We start from the raw sequence: 13,558 nt of genomic DNA, 5'->3' as shown, positions 1-13,558 counted from the left end.
TGGAAGGGCTGCTAGTCCGTTTCTATATATTGCTTAGAAAGACATTTCAGTTGACTGTGAGCTAGGACAAGAACAAATAAGAAGAGTGAACTGGATTGCTTTTGGAGAATTGTATAGCTCTTTTTTAATGACCCAAAGCTTTTTCCCAGAAGATCCATAAATATCATTCCAGTGATGTTGTATAGGTGCAAGTTATGACTTTCAAAGACTAAGGTCTTTGAGGAGAGTTGTGAGTCATTAAAAGGTCAATGGAGAAGTATATGGTAGGGTTACATGGGAGATGCCTAATTGGGAGAGAACCTTTAAGTTTTTATTTTTATTTTTTGCTTTTATAAATAATTTTAATATATTTTTATTTTTTTATTTTTAGGCATTTGGGGTTAAGTAAATTGCCCAGGGTCACACAGCTACTAAGTGTCAAGTGTTTGGTCTGAGGCCAGATTTGAACTCAGGTCCTCCTGACTTTAGGGCTGGTGCCCTATCCACTGTGCCATCTAAGTGCCCCCTAATTTTTTTTAATAGTCAACAATAAGAATGTAGGATTTTGAATTCTCCTTATCTGTCAATTATATGACTACATAAACGTGATCTATTTTTCCAACCTTCCTCTTTCTCTTATTTTTAGCAAGGATACCCTCAATGTGTATAGAAATTATTTTCTTAAAGATTTTGTAACTATGGGAAAGTAATTCTCTATCATATCTTTTTTTTGAGGGTGATTAAATAAGGTAACAATGATTTTTTTTTTATTTCTAGACATTTTGTTTCTTCCCTCTTTCAGTTGTCACAAACAGAGACATTAGTGCTTTCAAAATTGTTTTGCCTTCAGCAACTCTCTGGGTATACTTGGTTTATGCCAGTGACTTTTCCCATCTTGGTTTTCTTGAAAGTCTTTCACTCTTACTCATAAAGCACATCAGATTAAATACTATAAATTGTTGATTATTATTACCCCCCATCACTTATTAGTTTTGTACTCTTAGGCAACTTAATCTGTCTAATTCTGTTTCCTCACCTGCAAAATGGGCATAACACTTGTACTCCCTACATGGGATTATAGTTTTCATATGTTGCTAGTGCTGGAATGGATAATGAAGTTTTCATCATCCACAAAGAACTGCTGTGAGAAAAGTACTTTGTAAGCAGTCAAATGCTACGCAAGTATGAGTTATTACATTATATTTAAAATCATAATGTCGCTGAGAGTTAGAGAATTATTTCCCTGTCTGGAATGTCAAAAGATAAATCATTTCTGTAAGAGGAAGATATCTTTCCTACAATTAGATGACTCTGATATGAGAGGAGTAAAGTAAGGAAAATACCTGCTTCCTTTGGGTTGGACTGGATGGATGGAATGTGGGTCACAACTGGAGGAAAATGAAGATCTAGAAGGACATGAGGTTTGATTGTAAATAGTCAGCTAGCTCAGAAGCCTCTAAAACTCTAAATTAGTGGCCTTGAGCTCCTGACCACAGAGGCTTGGGCCTTCCTTCAGCAAACAGCTGTCCTCTTTTTTAGGACAATTTCTTACTGTGGGCAAACCACATGGATTTCTTTTGAAGCAGTTGGAGCTTTTCTCAGTACCATCTTTTATCTTTCCCCTCTTCTTCAGAGGCTGAGAGGAAGATCTTACCAAAAGGGGAATCAAAGGGAGCTTCTGGATTTACTATTTTCCAGACAACCTTCTGGAATTCTAAAACATGGATCCAGACCTCTTGGGAGCCATGATGTGGACTGCAAAGGTGTTTCCTTTTGATATATCTCTGCTAATATCTTCAGGCTTTCTGGAAAGGAGCCAGAGAGAACCAGTAGCCAATATTTGCAAAGTCTACAGTTCTGCACCATTATCAGAAACTCTTGTTACTTTTTCCCTATCATAAATACTAAGTCTAATGGTGGTGAAAAAATAATTACTGACAAATAGAAAAGGCAATCCTCTTTTTTTCTCATTACTCCATCTTTCCATTCATTCTTCTATAGTTTATATGGTTCTACAAGAATTGTGTTAAAGTAGCATAGTGAATGAGATAGAATCTAAGGGAAGAATACATTTCTGATATTTGCTGATGTTTTTTAGATCCTGCAGTGGGTGTTGCTATACTGTATATATCAAGACACAAAACATGGGAGTCAGCATAACTGGGTTCAAGTTCCAACTCTGACACTTACCAGTTATACAATCATGGACAAGTTGCTTAACTTTTCTGAACTATAGTTTTCATAGCTATAAAATTGGAATAATAATTATAACAATAAAATACTTATAATAAGTCTCTCATGGGGTTGTCATGATCATCAAATGCAATTACACAATCTGTAACCATTAATTTGAACTTCAGTTTTGTTCACTTTAAACTGGAAAGATGAACAATATCTAGTACCTAAATAGTTCCCTCCCACCTCCCTTGAATGAAAAGGTTCTATCAAAAAAAATAAATAATGGAATATGATATTCCATAAGGCAAAGGAGCTTGGATTACAACCAAAGGTCAACTACCCAGAAAAAATTAGCATGATCTTTCAGGGGAGGAAATGGATATTCAATGAAATAGGGGACTTCCAAACCTTCCTGATAAAAGACCAGAGCTCAACAGAAAATTTGATCTTCAAATGCAAGACCCAAGAGAGACATAAAAAGGTAAATGGAACAGAAAGAAACAATGTGTTATTAATAAAGGCAAACTGTTTACATTCCTACAAGGGAAGATGACACTTGTAAATTGATCACTGTCTTGTTATTACACCATGTTTAAGGGGTATACATAAAGGGGGTGGGTATAAGTTGACTTTGATGTAATGATAAAAAAAAAAACTGTAATCAAGTGGGTTAAAAGGATCCAAGTAAGTGGATTAATCTGATCTAACTAAGAAAATGTACTGAGAGAAAAGGAAAGGAGGAGGCAGACAAGGGTAAACTACATTACAGGAAAAGGTACAAAAACCTATTACAGCAGAGGGAAAGAAGGGAGGGAGATGAACACTGTTTGAACCTTACTCTAATCAGATTTGACTTGAGAAGGGAATAACATAATCAGTTAGGTACTAATATTGATAGACTTAACCCTTCTCAGCAATACAAGGATCTAAGACATCTCCAAAGGCCTCATGATGGAAAATGCAATCCACATCCGAAGAGGGAATTATGGAGTTTGAATGCACATTGAATTGAAGCATACTATTTGCTATTTTTTTTTCTTCTGTTGTGTTTTGTTTCCTCTTTCTGGTGGTTCCTCCTATTGGTTCTAATTCTTACTTACAACATCACTAATATGAAAATATGTTTAATAGGAATGTATATGTGTAGCCTATTTTGGATTGCATGCCATCTTAGGGAGGAGGGTAGGAAAGAAGGGGGAGAAAAATTTAGAATTCAAAAGCTTATGGAAGTGATTGCTGATAAATCAAAATAAATTAATTTTAAAAGTATAATTGCCAAAAAAATAAACAAACACAATCATTGAAAGAGTGTTGAAGATAGAGAATATGGTGCAGTAAAAGCACACTGTTTTGAGTCAGGAGAACTGGGCTTGAATCCCATTTCTGAAACTTATTATGTGATCCTATCAATTCCTCTGCTTTGGCCTCTACCCATATGGAAATCAATCTGAGTGAATGAGATAAACTCTAAAGTCCATGTCCAATCTAATATTTATTATATTATTTTATTTTTTTTAGCTATTATATTTTCTCTTTGAGAGGAAGTGTGATTTAATGGATAGAAAGCCTCACAGTCAGAAAGTCTGAGCTCAAGTCCTGCCACCAACTCATCTAAACTGTGTGACTTTTGGTCAATAACTTAACCTCTCAGTCCTATGCAACTCTCTAATATTATAATTTATAGAGTAGGTACAAACTTACCTTGGTGAATTTCATTCTCAAATTTATAGAAAACATAAATCTTGTATACTTAAAATAACTTACATTATATTTTAAATATAAGTGGGATATAAGTAACCACCTGAAAGATACTGCTTTGACTTAAGACCTGGAACATGAATAAATTATAATCAGTAAAAAGAGACATTTACTGATTGGAAATTGTTGACATTCATGAAATTACAAGTCTAGTCCTCTTTTCACCTCTCCCCCCTATTTCATTTGTATATTTAAAAGAATTTATATTATATTTCCAATACAAGTAACTTCCTAAAAGATACTGCTTTGAATTAAGACCTAGACCATGAATAATTTATAATCAGTGAAAGAGACATCTGGTATAGTGATAGTATAGGATAATGGGTAAAGTGCTGGACTTGGAATCAGGAAGAACAGGTGCAATCCTGTCTTTGACATGACTGTGTAACCCTGGACAAGTCATTTTGCTTCTCTAGATGTTGGTTTCCTCATCTGTAAAATGACAAAGTTGGACCTGGTGATCTCTTAGAGGTCTTTTCCATCTCTTTACCTATTATCCTAAGTACAGATTTTAGAGCGTAGCTTCATATTCTTTGAATAATTTCCTAGATGCGTTTAGATCAGTACTACGAGAAGCATACTATTAAGAAACTTGGATCACTATTCCGGAACAAAATTGAGAGACAGAAAATGGCGGAACAAAGATATGTGCTTCTACTGTAGAATACTTCTGACATGGTCCAGTTATTGAGTCACGACTTCATATTTCTTAATCTTGGCAGTAGAACAAAGTCCTTAGCAGAGAACTTTTTTCAAATCCAAAAACATGACACTTCAGTGCTCTATGCATAACTTCTCTTTTTCTGTCTATAGGATTTATAATGTTTGCAGATGGATGTAATTTAATACCATTGTGATCTTTCATCTAGCCTGTTTCCTTTCAGTGACCTTATGTTTACTATAAGAAAACACCCAACAAGTTGTCTGATTTCTTCATGGAAAATGGCGACTATTTAAAACAAAAGGATTTTGTCCAACAGAATCATAAATCTTTCAATGTTTCTGTAATTTAACAACAAAAGCCTCATTTGTTCTGTGGGAAACATTTGACTAGGAGGCAAGGCCAGTTTGACTTTCTCATAAAAGATGCATTTTTTTTGGAGGGAGAAAATGATAGCAGAAGAATAAAGTCAGTTGTTCTATCTATGGCAAGAGAAGTAACCCTTCTCATTTCCATGGCCTACATCGAAATGTTTGCAACTCATCACTTTGAATGATCCCCCCAGAATCCTTTCTGACACTTCCCAGGATGCTTTGAGAATAATAGCAGGTTCTATCCTCCCAGCATTCATCTCTGCCTCGACGTGTGGAGTTCCTGTTGATTTCAAACACAGTCCCACATCCTGAAAAGAACTTTCATACTGGGAAGAGGTCATTAGTAATCACGATCATATACCTTTCCATAGAATCTTCCTTCCTCCATCACCTCAAGCGGCACTGACTTCTATTTATGCTTTTGGCATTTGAATAGGTCCCATCACAAATAATGGAATTGAACCCCTTCAGCAGAAAACAGAAGCAGCAACTGGAAGCAGACTTGAGAACACTAAGGAAATAGATAACATCTGCCTTCCCAGGATGCCTTTTTAAGATTGGAAGCAAGTTCTTCCAGAGGGAAAAAATGGCTTAAGCCTTTTTAAGTAGACACTCCTACTTCATTTTCAGAATAGATCAGGTAGTTACAAAAGCCAATACATTTTTATGTTGTCAGAAAGATTATAAGTTCATTATTAAGTGAAAGTGTATATGCAGGATTATAAACCTGTGCATGGGATAGTAAATTCAAATTAAAATAATATTTAAGTGCCACTTTGTATAGAGAGCACTGGGATAGACATTGAGTGGAAATGAAAGTTGTTATAATTGGCAATAAGAATTATAAGAAGAAGAAGATTGGATGAGGTATATATCATCCTTATTGCCTCTCTGATTCTGAAGTTGCACTAAAGATGACAAAATCCATAGAATATTGAATAAAGAAGAGTAATAACAGGACAGTGACTTGTCCTGTGACTATGTCTATCTGAATACCCTCAAGAAAGATACTTAAAATGAGGTAATAATAATAATGATGGTAATGATGATAAAATAAGATGAGGTCCACGACATTCCTATTTTCCTATCTGCTGATGGAATTACACACTTAGACTAAGCCTAAAGAGGATGAATGTATATCCAAAATTTATTCAACTACAAATATGATTAATTTAACTGCCTGTGCAATAGCCCATGGTACATTAAATATGAAAGAATAATAGTGGACAGTAATGTTGTACTAGGACTGTTTTTATCTAAATAGAATTGAAAATATGGGAAGAATGAGGTAACAGTAACATTTAACACATTCCACTAATGCAATAATGTCCAAAACAATTCATTTAAATTATGACATTTTTCAGGGAGGCAAATTAAGTCAATAATGATTCTTTATAGCCTTACATCCATTATAATGTCTCCTAAATTGAATCAAGCATGATGTCAAGGTTTACAGAATTAAACCAAAACATTTTATGAATCCCTTGATGTACGTAGATGACATCAAGCTTTATAGCTCTCCTGTAAAAAGACATCAAACAGCTTCTTTATCACATGGAGACTTTCTTCAATGATGTCAACATGCTATTTGGACCTAATAAACATAAAAACTAAGGGCTCTAAGCTTGAATCCAGAGGTTAGAATGAGTTAATGATGGAAGGCAATACTGATATATGCTTTGGTCCCTTCCAGGCAAGACACAACAAACATAAATCTAGGAAAGAGAAATCTGCATCTTCATACTTTGGAATTTACTGGCATTCTGAAACCAAAACTTAATGAGAAGAAAACTTTCATAACAATTAACACCCTTGAAATACCCATTTAATGTGCCTTTGTGGAACCATAAAATAGATTGTAGCAGGTTTGGAAAGAATTCTAGTAAAACCCCATAAATACTAATGAAACAAAGGGGTCATCACCTAAGGCAGCTATATAAAATTTTGCTTGCCATAAAGGTGGAAGAGGATTGATAGACATAGTCACAGCATATGATGAATAGAAAAAAAAAGACAAAAGTCTACAGAAATATTTTTGGAACAAGCTGTTATCACTTCGTTGAACAATAACAAAGGTGAAAATAAGTACATGCTATTGAATTTGTGAAATGTAACCCAAGTGGTTAATTTCAGATGGAGTCTATGGAATGCAGAAATTTCAAGTGTGGAACTAAATGTCTCTCATTTGGCAATATCTACATAAGCATTGCTATAAATATGTATACAAACAAATGCCTGAGTTATTTGAATTTGTAAAAAAAAAGCATTTATAATGACAATTCAAAACAAAATCATCACCACTAGAAGTTATAAAATGTTATCTTTGAGGAGCTTGTATGCGGTGATCAATGCAGATTACATAACAAATCTGTAGCAATGTAGAAATGTATTGCTGTAATCTGTAAACACTTAGCACCTATTGGATGCCTGCTGAAGATATTTCATGGACTGTCAGATGACAAATCTTTCTGTAAGGAATACAAATCTCAAATCTCAGGAGAAGTCTAACAATAAGCTGTACTATAACCAAAATATTATCTGATTTATTAATTATAAACTAAATTATTACCTCTAGTTGCCTGAATGTTCCATTGATCCATTAAAAAAAAAGACTTAAAAGCAATGTTTTTAATAGATGTTGTCATTCCTAATACTTGTAATATCTAAGCTTCATGGAAGGAAAAGCTTTCAAAATATAGAGACCTACCAGAAAAGATAATATTATACTTTAACTGAATGACATTCATATCATTTCTGTTATCTTTTCTTTTACTGGAGTTGTACCAAGTTATGATTTCATTCAATCTACAGAAAATGAGTTTACATTCTAAAATTTTTCTTCAGCCTCAAAAAGAACTTGTCTTACTCACCTGTGCAATAGTTCACAGACTATCATCTATAAAGGAATATTAGTAGTACATCAACTGGACATTTCTATCTTAACTCTCTTAAAAGAATAAAAAGAAGTTTCATTAAAATACACACACTTACATGTGCATATACAACTGACAGTTCTCTATCACTTTAAATAAGAAAATCATGGAGATTACAATATAATAGAAGGATAAGATCTTGACACAGATCGTTATAATGTATATCTTACATGATGATGCCTTTGAAAGATGCTAATAGAAGTGTTTTGTGGTAAAGAGGGCAAATATATCAGTATAATAGCATTTGGTGCTGTAAGGGACCTTAGAGATCATATAGTCCAAAGTTCTCATTTATAGATATCCAGATGGGTAAAGTGATGACCATAGAGTCTCAGTGAGTTTCAGAATTGGAACTTGAACTCATATTTCTGATTCTCATGCCTTTCTCATGTCATCACATTTGCAAAGAATTTTTAAAAGACTGAACAGATTTACATAAATAAGAACAGAGTGAATTCTTTCTAGTAAAGATCCAGTACTCAATGCATGAACTTCAAACTTCTTTCTGCATTCTTGCCTCTCTCCAACAAATAGAGAAGAGAATATAATGCCAACTAACAATGCAAAAAATATTGGGGTTTATTGTATCAACTCTGATAATAGATATCAGTTTATGAATGCCATTAAAATACCACAGCTTTTTGTTTGGATTTCGTGGGCCCTTTGCTTCTATTCTACATCTTTTGTTGTTCGTCATTTAGTCATGTCCCATTTTGTGATCCCATTAACCATAACACACCAGGCCCTTCTATCCTCCACTATTTCACTAACTTTGTCCAAGTTTATATTCATTGTTTCCACAATACTCTCTATCCATCTTATCCTCTGCCATACACTTTTCCTTTTGCATTCAATCTTTCCCAACATCAGCCATACATTGCTAATGGAAAAACCATAGCTTTGACAATATGGACATTTGTCAGCAAGGCGAAGTCTGTTTTTTGACTATGCTGTCCAGATTTGCCATAGCTATCCTTCCAAGAAGCAAGTGTCTTTTAATTTCATGGCTGCAGTCACTTTCTGCAGTGATCTTTGAGCCCAAGAATATAAAATCTGATGCTGCTTCCATTTCTTCTGCCTCAATTCACCAGAGTGTTATGGGACCAGTTACCAAGATCTCAGTTTTTTTTTTTTAATGTTAAACTTCAAGACAGTTTTTACACTTTTCTCTTTTACCCTCATGAAGAGGTTTCTTAATTCCTCTTCACTTTCAGCCATCAGAGTGGTATTGTCTGCATATCTGAGACTGTTGATATTTTTCCTGAAAACCTTAATTCCAGCATTTGATTCACCTAGCCTGGCATTTCACATGATGTACTCTGCATATAAGTTAAATAAGATGACAATATACAACCTTTTCATATTCCTTTATCAATATTTTTTTGCTTCTTCTATTAATTTATTTTGATTTATCAACAATCACTTCCATAAGCTTTTGAGCTTAAAATTTTTCTCCTCCTCCCTCCCCCCCTCCCATGCAATCTGATATAGACTATACATATACATTCCTATTAAACATATTTTCACATTAGAGATATTGTAAGGAAGAATTAGAACCAATAAGGGGAACCATAAGAAAGAAAAAACAAAACAAAATAGAAGAAAAAAAATAAGAAATAGTATGCTTCAATCTGTATTCAAACTCCATAATTCTTTCTTTGGATGTGGATAGCATTTTTTCCATCATGAGACCTTTGGAGATGTCTTACATCCTTACATTGATGAGAAGGGCTAAGTCTATCAACATTAGTCATCACACAATGTGGCTATTACTGTGTACAATGTTCTCCTGGTTCTGCTCACTTCACTCAGCATCAGTCCATGCAAGTCTTTCCAGATTTTTCTGAAGTCTGCCTGCTCATTGTTTATTATAGCACAATAGTATTCCATTACATTCATATACCACAACTTGTTCAGTCATCCCCCAATTGATGAGCATCCCCTCAATTTCCAATTCTTTGCCACCACAAAAAGAGCTGCTATAAATATTTTTGTACATCTGGGTCCTTTTCCCATTTGTATGATCTCTTTGGGATACAGCCCTAGAAGTGCTATTGTTGGATCTTCTTTTTCAATCTTAAACCAATCAGTTGTGTTTGTTTCTAATTATTGTTTTTTGGCCCATATACAATTTCCTCAGGAGACAAAAATATCTAATACCTACATCTTTTTGAGGACTTGCCACTTTTTGTTGTGATCCACAGTTGCCATTCTGGTAGTCACTAAACCTTTCCTTATTTCAAATAATTGTCTCTATTGTCTTCAGCCAATTTTTGTTATGCCTATTCCTTATTATCTCATAGTCCCAACTATCTTTCTCCAGATCCATCTCAAAATAAATATATTTTTTTCTAAAATGTAGCATGTAGAACTGAATACAATACTTGAGAAAGGGTATGACAAAAGCACAATACTATGGAACTATGATTTTTCTAAACATTGTGCATCTATTAACACCTTAATACATCCTAAGACAGAGTTATTGCTTTTCAGATAAATGGTGTTGAATGTAATTTTCCTAAATACCAAAAAAAATTTAAAAAGAAATTTTAAATACAGGTATAAAATTTTACATTTATCCCATTTAGATTTCATCTCATTGGATTTATCTCAATAGTCTAGCCTTCTAGAGGTGTTAGATTATGGAAATAGCCCTTCAAGATTTATGTGTTACATAAATTTGACAAGAACGACATCAAAGCAAATTTGTTAAGTCACTGTGCCAACGTTAAGCAACTTAGAACCAAAAATAGATCCCTGAGGTATTCTGCTATAAGTTCTTTCTCCAAATTGACCTCAGACTTTTATTGACTACATTATGGGTGCAGTGATAGGATCACAAGTTTAGAACTGGAAGTGACTTTAGATATCACCTATTCTCACCCTCTCATTTTCCAGGTGAGGAAACTAGAGATCAAGAGAACTTGTCACTTGCCATATTCACACACAGTAAATAAGGAGCATATCTAGGATTTAAACTGAAGTCCTTTGACTTCAAATCCATTACTCTTTCCATTGCAATACCCTTTTTCTGATTCTACCTAATCGTTCTAACACCAAGGTCATCTCTCTCCATCTAGTCTACAAGAATAGCCTGAGAAAACTGTGAAAAGATTTGAAGAAATCTGGCTAAACATTATCTATAGCTTTGTTCTCATCTACTAACTTGATAACCTTGTCAAATAAAAGCATGAAGATAGTCTAAATTCTTGAAAAATTCACATTGACTCTTACTCTTCACTGATTTCCTTTATAAATTTTCCCATGGCATCTTTTATATATATTCTACCAATAATTAGTCAATTCCCTGGTCTATAATTTTCTGACTTCATTCTTTTTCTCTTTTGAAAATTGCAACATTTTCCTTTTCCTAGATACTTCTCCCATTCTTTACCATCTTTCAAAGATAACTGATAGAAATATTTATATTATATCTCTGCCACTCACTATTTATGTGATCTTGAGTAAGTCAAACTTCTCTAGGGCTCAGTTTATTTATCAGTACAGTGGGGTGAGGGGGGTGAGGCATAATTAAACTGTACTTAGCTCTATATCCTTAGATTCCTCTGTGCATTAGTAGATCATTTTTATAGATTGGTATGGCTATCAAATCATTACCTAATAGCTAAGTCTCTGGTGATGAGCCTTTTTGAACAATGCTAGGCTACTCCTTAGAATAGATATGTTGTATTTTTTTTTCTGTCCCCATATTGGGAGTCTTTTTGGCTTTGTACAGTACAACACGCTAGGTTTTCCTCTTTGTTTAGCCTTTAAGAAAGAATATTCAGCAGGATATCAGAGTAGGACTTACATGAGGTAAATTATTACTTGAATGGATATGTGATCTCATAATCAACACTGATGAGTCCTTAAGTGGTAGAGTTTGTAACCCATCCACAATTTTTCATACTGTGAGATTCTTTTTGGCTTTCTCTGAACAAAGAATATGCATAGTGTGCTAGAGGAATTTCTCTAGGTTTTTGACATTTTGAAAGTAGTGGAGCAGCATTCAGACTTGTCATATATTGCCCTCAAATCATAACATGACTGCTAGATTTTTTGGTGATGTGTATTATTACACATCTAGTATAATTAGTAATATGCAGTAGCCTACTTACACCTGTGTCAGTTTAGAGTCTTCAGAAACTGCAATTCTATGATTTGGAGGTATAAACCTTTGTGTGAGAATATTGGTGCTAAAGAGTTTGACTTCTGCATCCAAGATCATTGTGGGATCATTGAAAATTTTATATAAATTCTCAAATTCATTTTAGCCCACTTTACTCTTCATATTTGATTCTTGGTGAATCAGTTAATAAGTATGTGCTGGAACCAGTTTGAATTAGATCATAAAAGCCAATTTTTAAATTATCAGTGTATCTACACCACACATATTGACAAACATACAAATCATGGCATGATGTATAAGTGATGGAAAAAAATGTTGGGTCTAGACCTAAGACGATTATGGAAAAATGATAACAATGAAAATTAAGCTTAAAACTGTGTTGCATATAAATATTTTTCAATGAACCTGTTGCTAAATATTTACCAATATACCCCTCTTAATATGGGGTAAATTGATAATAATCTTAGTGGTAAAGCTTTAGCATTAAAGGGAACCATTAAAGGCCTTTTGGCAGAAGTTAGATATTAACTGACACTTGAAGGAAGTCAAGGAAGCCAGAAAGTAGAAGTAATGAAGGATGCCATTCTAGGGAGAGGGGGCAACCAATGAAAATGCACTGATTTGGGAGATGTGGTGCTTTATGTAAGGAACAGAAAAGAGGCTAATGTCATTGGATTGTAGTGCAAGAAGAAAGGAGTAAACTATAAAAAGAATATGAAAGTAGGAAGGATCTAGGTTATAAAAAGCTTTAAAAGATAAGTAGAAGGTTTCATATTTGATCCTGGATATAGTAGGAAGTCACTGGAGTTTATTGATTAAGATGGGAAGACCTGGTTAGACATGCACTTTAGGGATACCATTTTGATAGTTTAATTGATGATGGACTAGAGAGTGGGGAGACTTGAGGCAAGTATAAAAACCAGAAGGATAATACAATAGCCTAAGTGTGAGGTGTTTAGGGCCTGCACAAGCATTGTGGCAATGTGTTGTGAAAGCAAAATGTATAGAACTTGGCAATAGATTGGATATGAGGATTAGAGAGTTAGAAATTGAAGATAAAATCTTGGATGCAAGCCTAGGTAATGGGGGCAAATCATAATGTCCTTATGGTAATAGAGAATTTATGAAGAGCAAAAGTTTGTTTTTGTTTTGTTTTGTTTTTGTTTTTTGGTGGGGAAAAAGTAGTAAGTTCAGCTTTGGACATTCTGAATTTAATTGTCTATAGGACATTCAATTTGAGATGTCCAACAGAACTACATGACTGGAGTTCAGGAGAAAAAATAAAGAAAGAAAATAGATAATAGAGATAATAATTTAATCTATATGAGCTAATAATATCATCACACAAGATAATATCAAGGTTGAAGAAAAGACTCAGGAAAAAGTATTAGTTGTCACTAATGATTAGTGGGCATGACCTGAGATAAAATCCAGCAAAGAAACTGAGAAGGTAGAAGGAAACCCGAGAGAGAGAAGTGTCCGAGAAATCGAGACAAAGGTGCACCAAGGAGAACAGGGTGATTGACAGTGTCAAAGATTTCAAAGA

The sequence above is a fragment of the Vombatus ursinus genome, unplaced genomic scaffold (assembly GCF_900497805.2).
Source record: "Vombatus ursinus unplaced genomic scaffold, bare-nosed wombat genome assembly UNPS02014818.1, whole genome shotgun sequence".
NCBI lineage: Eukaryota > Metazoa > Chordata > Mammalia > Diprotodontia > Vombatidae > Vombatus > Vombatus ursinus.
Note: the sequence above shows the minus strand (reverse complement) of the source record.